Below are 7,500 nucleotides of genomic sequence, written 5' to 3'. Positions count from 1 at the left end.
TCATCTCGCAGTAAAGGATCATCGCGCTTGGTCGCGTGTTTCCTCCGCTTAACAGTCCTGGAATAAAAGCAAGGGATATCATACTTTTTGGCCAGTGTCTCAACAACACTGATAAACAGGTTTTTCGAATTCCCGGAAGAAGAGTTCAAGCAAATAGATGGTTTAGAAGATAACTATTCTTGGTGTTTGTATAAATCATGCAGCATAGTTGTAATAAACGTTATAAAGGTTTTCAGTGTGATACAACTGGTTTTACTTTAATATCCTCGTCGACCCAACTTGCACAAACTGCCAGTAAAATCTCGACTCTGTCTACTGCTGTACTGGTTCTCATTTTACACAAAGCTGTCAATCAACAAAAAGCCTTTAAATAATATCGCACTATTTTACTTTTTTTATGACCCGAATGTTTTTGAGTGGTGTGTATGGAATGTTTTCACTCACGTGATCAGTAACCTTGTTTTTCTATCGAAATAAAAGAAAATGTTTGCATGATAATAGAGCTCAATTCTCGCAGGATTAGTTGGGTACAACAAGATGGCCGCTATTTCATTGTTTAGGAACACCAACATGACCGCTATTCTCTCTAGGGGCTCCGCACAAAATAGCCTTAGAACGCTGATTACGTAACCTTAGCATACCGCGTGCAGTCCGTAGCAATCCTTCACGTGTCCCAGGGATATGGGACTCTTATATAAGGCCACTCCCTTATCACGATAGCTCATTCAGTCTTTTCGGTGTTACGAATTCTCCTTTTCGCGTCCCAACCACCTCCCCGCAGCGATGAACCGGCACTCCGCACGGAGCTCCCCGCTCCTAACCGCCTTGGGCTGAGTCTCCCATATCTTATCTAGTCTAAGGCATTGTTTGCGGGTGATCCTAGTGAGAATATATTACTATGAAGTCATGTGAAAACACTCTATTGTTTGGCGAATTTAATTAATTGTCTCTGTCCTCAGTCGAGTAAAAGGATCCACAACGATAGAATTATTTTCTCGATTTGAACGCGTCAGTGATCGAAGATGCCAAAAAAAACCCACAATACCACACTCGTACCAGTCTCCTCAAAGTTTCTGGAGTGGAATCAAACTTGAATTATGTTAAAGTTTTATTGAACTTAGCCTATACTATTTTATTGTAATTTTACGGAAAATGTGGCCTACAAATTGAATCCGGCAAAAGGAGTGCAATGTGAGTGGACACCAAAGGCAAAAATATAAAGGGACTTGCGAACAGATACAAACAAGTGAACGCAAAATTCCATCACCCAAGAGTAAGATATACCCAAATTGGCGTTGTCCCCATCAGTGCCAGAAAAGTGTCTATTTTTTTAACCACGTTTTACGGGAAAATAAACAACAGACCAATGGTGTACCCAGTCCAAACCCTTTGGGAATAAAACAGTTTGTTCCGGGTATTTTCAAATCATTTAAACGTGAATGCTGCTTTGTAGTAGTGTAGCAGCTCCCGTAACCTGCTATCGTTTGGTATTGTAAGCAGCTTCTATTGTTTTTAAGTCTTAAGTCATTGTTTCAGTTGTATAGTTTTTTGTCTTTGGCTCAGGGTAGCTAGCCAATCACATTACACTTTACAAGAGCTGCTGCATCACGCCGAAGAATCTTAGGCCCGGGAGATTTGAATTGGGTACAACATTGATTTGGTCTATAGAGTATTTCACGTGACGTCACGTCCGCCATGTTGGTGTCTCTAAACAAAGGAACGGCGGCCATGTTGGTGTACCCAGCTAATCCTCTGGGAATTGAGCCCTATTATCATACAAACGTTTTCTTTTGTTTCGGTGGAAAAACAAGGTTACTGGTCATGTGAATGAACACACTGTATTGTTTATTTTCCCGCAAAAGACGCTGAGAGAGACGAACCTGATACCAGATTCTTACTCTTGAGTAATGGACTCCTGGTGCACGTCAATTCATAACATCAAATTAAGCTGTACCCTTAGTCAAAGGTAATTCAGGAAGACCCTCTATTAACTTGGTAAAAAGAAAATTCAGCGAAGCCAAACGCAATCCCATTTTACAAGAGACAACCTTAGTGGATCCTAGGCAAAATTGAAATGGCCGTCTCCCTTGAGAAATCTCTGGGGTCGAATTTGCTGTGATTTTTTCGTTTAGGTTTTGTAATTTGTCTTTTAGTTACACAGGCGCAGGCTGCCCAACGGGAAGGTAAACGTTGACGAGCCGTAGGCCATCGTTTGCGAATAGGCCATCCCTTATTTTTAAGTTTTCAAAAAAAAAAAAAAGGTACGAGGAAGGTACTGACTAAGTAAAACATGCTTGCCATCTTTTCAAAAGATTTTGTCCTTGATTTCACCTGCACAGATTTTCAGTTTCACCTATGCACTGGTCAGTGGAAAACCCCGCACACCCACACCCCGGGGAAGTTGGGCCATGACTAGCGGGAGATTTCAACGGTCTCGATTTGAGACTAGGGAATTTAAGATCTACGACGGCGACGGTCGACGAAAACGTCACCTCAAAATATAACTTGGCTCTATCGTAAGTCTTTCGCGATTATTCAGTCTACTTCGCGTCGTACAATGTGGGCAAAGTATCCTTAAATTAGAGTGAAAACAGAGAATGAAAGATTCTCTGTTGCTTGCTTACGTTGTCCTCAAAACCTCAAATTTGGTGATTTCACGTCGTCGTTATGCAGAGGACCGCAAAGATACTTGCTAAAATCCGTGCTGCACGTGCAGCACGATTATTTATGCTCTTTTAACCAATGATATTATTGTTTTCTGCCGTTGTCGTAGTCGTAGTCGTCGTCGTTTCTTAAATTCCCTACTGTCACTTTTGCCACGGTATGCGGGGTTTTCGACAACATTAGATGAACGTATCGGTGAGCGGGATCTTTTTGCGAAGCTTCGACTAAGATTCACCCTTGACGTCATCTTGAATAGGCACGCAAAGAAGATCTAGACTGGCAGAGACTGGCAGAGCGTTCGCTCGCAAAATGGCGGCTGAAGGAAAGAACGTACATGCGAGTTAAAATCCATTCATTTCATGCTTGCAAATGGACCATCAGTTAAATTTTGTGTTCAATCTGATTACCATGTCTTGTACAATGTAGTTGTATGTCAAATGCATGTTTGGATTTATGTTTTTGCGATTTTAATGGCTTTGACTCCAAGGAAAAAGGTATTTACTATTGCTATTTTCAAAGCTATGCTTAACCCTGTGATTAATTTTACTGTTTTTGGAGAGATTATATACTTTGGAACGCCATTTCTTCAGCTCAAGGTTGATTATTGTTCAAGTTTACAGTTTTGAATGTATGAGAAATGTACAGCATTGACGGTGATTGTTGATTTTCATCTTTGTCAAAGATCAATTTGAGGCAGAAATTCTTAATTAAAATATATTAATTTTGGTCGACATTGTGGATTTGAAGTACTGTATTACCCATGGAAAAGGGAACAAAAGTGAGGTTTTGACAAACGAAATTTCCTCTCATTGTCTGGTCTAATACTCTGCCATTTTCCAGGTGACACTGACAAGTATGGTTTATGGCTTTTAATTGTAGCTACGAACTTTAGCTTTGATCAGCAAAAAGAAATTAATGCTTTGTTGGTTTTATGGTGGAAATGCACTTAGCACAGTTTATCAAGCTACTTCACGGACACCCCACTTTGATAATCTAACAGAAGCAATCAAACTTAACAGAACGTGATGAAAACTGAGGCAACCAGCTGGCTATTGTACAAAGAAATTGGATTGATCTCAGAGTATAAAATTTGAGTGTAGCTTAGAATGTTACGCCCGAAATTACCATTTAAATCTTTTCTTTCTTAGCTACATTCAAATTTCTTCAAATAAATAAATAAATAAATAAATAAATATAAATAATCATAGCAGCATTAAACTGTCTGATTGGTGGCAACCTAGTTCCAATGTGCACTGTAAATCCTACTCCCTGGCCACTGAACCAAGTCGCCTCCGCAAACGAAGAACAAGCAACGGCGTCGCATTTCTGTCTAACTTTAGAAAAACCTTGGATGTACGTCTCGAACAAAATATATAAAACCGTTGTTATGAGATTCTGCAGTTATGCGCTAAAACCGCTAACACGTGCGTTGGCAACTTTAATTTACTGACTTTATGCATTCGGTAAATATCATTTATTTCATTGCCTTAATTAGTCTGTGCGCTTTGAAGAGACGACTTAAGTAAAACCATCGCTAAGTTAACTGTCGCACTGGACTGATTCTTCACGTCAATCTTGCGTATGATTACCAATTTTGTTCTTTATCAGCAAAGTAAGTAACAACGAAATTAGCAACATTTTTCTAGTTATTGGCTTGCGCTAGTTTCTCAATACACGTCAGGATCTGTAAGGAAATGTCAAATACGGCGTGCAAGTAATTTATGTTCAGACCACCTCAATTATCAAAGTAAACAAGAAAATACAAAAAACAGATGCTAAAGGTCTCCTTCTTCAAATCCCAAACGGCGTTCCTCTTTAACCAGTAACCGCTACACTCTCAACAGAAACATGAAGCGGAATTGCACCACACCAGATTTTGAAGACCACCAGATCACATACACAAGCATCGCATTCGCCGTCATTATCGCAAGTGCCTGTGGGAACTCCCTGGTTCTCAGAGCTTTTTGCAAATTTTCCAACCTGCGAACTGCGTCTAACATGATTGTGATGAGCTTGTGCGTTGCTGATAGTTTGATTCCTATCTCCTTTATTCTCCAAATTATCTCGACAGAGATAAAACATAGATCCAACAACAGCAGTGTTCATTCTCGCAACTTTTGCAAAGCAAGCGCGTTGTTCAGCTTATTTTTGACCACGGTCATCATTCTTCATCTGGCGTTGATCAGCGTGGATCGTTTCATCGCCGTCAGGTTCTCTTTGCGTTACCAAGTTATACTGACCAATCGCCGAACGCTGATTGCTTCCATTGCAATGTGGCTGTGGGCTGCCCTTGTAACTTTGGTCTTTCCGCAAGCTATGAGTTTAAGAAACAACGACAACCGAGACTTTAAAAAGTTTCTTCACGCTTTTCATCCATGCCTAAAATTCAGCTTTAGGTCAGGGAGGAAAGAGCGAGAACCCACGCGGTTGCCGTCGGAGACGACTGAAGCGTATCCAATTTTCTTTTTACTTATAATTTTGGGTATCCCGTTGGTGACCATTTTATGTTCGTACATCTACATCTTCAGAGTGTCCCATAACCATCGAAAACGGATCCGAAGACGGGACAACAACCCAAGAATATCCACTGTAAAACAAGAATTGAAAGGGGCTCGCATTCTGGCCATTATTGTCGCACTTTGTCTTCTGAGTTTCCTCCCCCTATTAATATTTATCAGCCTCCGCATTGCCGGTTGGCTCCCAGATGATCCTCAGAAAAACGAGGGTTACCGTTGCTATCGCAAGCTCATGAGGCAAATTAAGACGTACGCATACATATTCGCGTTGGGTTTGAACGCCATTTGCAATCCTCTTGTCTACGGCTTGGGAAACCAGCAGCTCAGAAGCGCTATTCGAAGACTGCTTAAACGCACTTACTAATCAGCCCTGACTGCCTATGAAGTATCTCGCTTTAACCTTTTAGAAGGACTAACTGATAAATGACTGTGAAGACATGAAATTCAGTTTGTTTTATGCAGAACTAGCCTAAGAAACATGGTTAAATATTACCTTTTTTTGGTATCTTTTAATTTCGACTGTTTCATTAGCCTTGTAGAGTGTAAATGGCTGAATCCACACAGTGGCTAAGAACTTGGTGATTTTAGCGAACCGCTTGCGAGGGTTTTTTTTCCTTAGCCGCTCACAAAGACTTGTGTAGTATGCGTGTATTCTTCATTGGTATTGTTTCTGTGAATAAACGGTAGTTTTAAAATTTTTTTTTTCGTATGCGGCGAACATAGACTAAACAACGATCAATCAATGTTCAAAACAGTAAACCATAACCCTTTTAAGGCGGCGAGATAAAAAACTGTAAACAGGTGAACATGATTAGACTAGCAAAGAGTGCCCGAGATGAATTAACAGTACAAACCCAAGAACAAGATAAAGCGGGGGCGACTGAAGACATTCGATACATCTTTCGTGTTGGAAAATAAAATATCTTTAGCAAGTATTCATGATCATTGTGGCAGCGAAAAAAATCTCTTTGCGACTTGGTCAAAGGTCTGTACATTCTATGAACGGTCCATAAAATCATACTGGATTTTTTTCCAAAACAAGATCGCGTTAACAACTAAATTACGTCGTCGCATATGGCGATCGACAAGTTCACTAAATTTCCGGAGACATCATCTCTAAAAGCGTCCATTACTTTCTTTGTCTTGATCAAACAATCTACTGCTTACTTTCTAAAAATTCGTTTATAAACTTAATCAAAGGAGAACTTTTGAGAAGTCGTGGATACATTGCTTACAAAATGGGAGTTCTGTTGCGATCAGTTGCTTTTTGGCCCCAGTAAACACTAGCAAAACCGATTCAGTTATCCAGTGGATAGAGATTTATCCGGCGGTTAGCGCTATCGATCCTTGAAAAACTGGGGCCACATCTTGTTAGTTTTGCAGTTTTTTTCTTTTTTATAGCTTCTTTTTTTTTTTTTGTTCGCAAGATTTAAGGCTGCCTTTTTGGAATTTACCGAAATGCCCGTATGTTAATACACGCATTTCCTCTTTTCGACCCTCTTATTTCACTTTCACAAGTCTGGGGAACGGCGGCGTGTAACTTCTTTTGTCTCTTTCGCTTGCTCATTTCGCTCGCTTTTTCGCCTGCCTGTTTTTCTTGCTATAAATTTCGTTTGTGCGGAGCTGTTTTTTTTAGATGTCTTATTAGGACAAAACGTTAGAAAGCCTCTGAAAGGTTAGGGTTCGAAGTAGCATTTAATCCGGGACACATACAAAACATGGACCCCAGGTCCATGGACCACCCCTATGGCCCGGGTCGATGGACCCCTTCATGGACCCGGTTCATGGACTACCCCTGTGGACCACCCCTTATTTTGCAAAGTCACAAGCAGAGAAATCTTTAGACGAAAGAGGAAAGTGATCTTCCGGTGAAGGGCTCGATGAATGAATCGAACATATATTTGAAAAGCGGGTTATAGACGCAGGTTATGGAGCCACAAATATGTGGTATAAGTGTCAAGCTGCCACTTAAAGGGATGTAAAAACACCCGCCTGGTATGTTAGCTACGCCATGCTGATGAGGCCCAAAAGCTGTCCATGGCTGCTAATTGACCGGGTGAAATGGTTGTGCGCATGCGTGATGTGTTGGCCACACCGGGTTGGTGTTAGCGTGCTTCACCTTGCTTTTATTGTTGTTTTATAACAGGCTATTGCTTAAATCACTAGCCCATAATTAAGAGCGAACAATAGCCCTATATTCCTGTCACGGCGTTTTCACAGACCGCGATTTATTTTGTGGATTGAATTTCCCGCTAATGAGACTCAGGAACCCGATGACCTATCTCAAGAAAAGGCAGTCTAAAAATAGATCGTACATGAT

General features: G+C 40.7%; 1 protein-coding gene across 1 annotated transcript in view; it reads left to right on the top strand.

Moving 5' to 3' along the window:
* Positions 1–238, top strand: part of LOC138018927 (glutathione synthetase-like) — a 14,789-nt gene extending 14,551 nt beyond the window's left edge. Inside the window, exon 13 of the mRNA XM_068865601.1 lies at positions 1–238. This exon is cut by the window's left edge and continues 155 nt beyond it. The gene's annotated coding sequence lies outside the window, so the exon portion shown is untranslated.
* The last annotated feature ends 7,262 nt before the right edge of the window (positions 239–7,500 follow it).

Source organism: Montipora capricornis, chromosome 10 (genome assembly GCF_036669925.1).
Source record: "Montipora capricornis isolate CH-2021 chromosome 10, ASM3666992v2, whole genome shotgun sequence".
NCBI classification, from domain to species: domain Eukaryota; kingdom Metazoa; phylum Cnidaria; class Anthozoa; order Scleractinia; family Acroporidae; genus Montipora; species Montipora capricornis.
The sequence above is the reverse complement of the archived record's forward strand: the minus strand, read 5'-3'. Positions and strand labels throughout refer to the sequence as shown.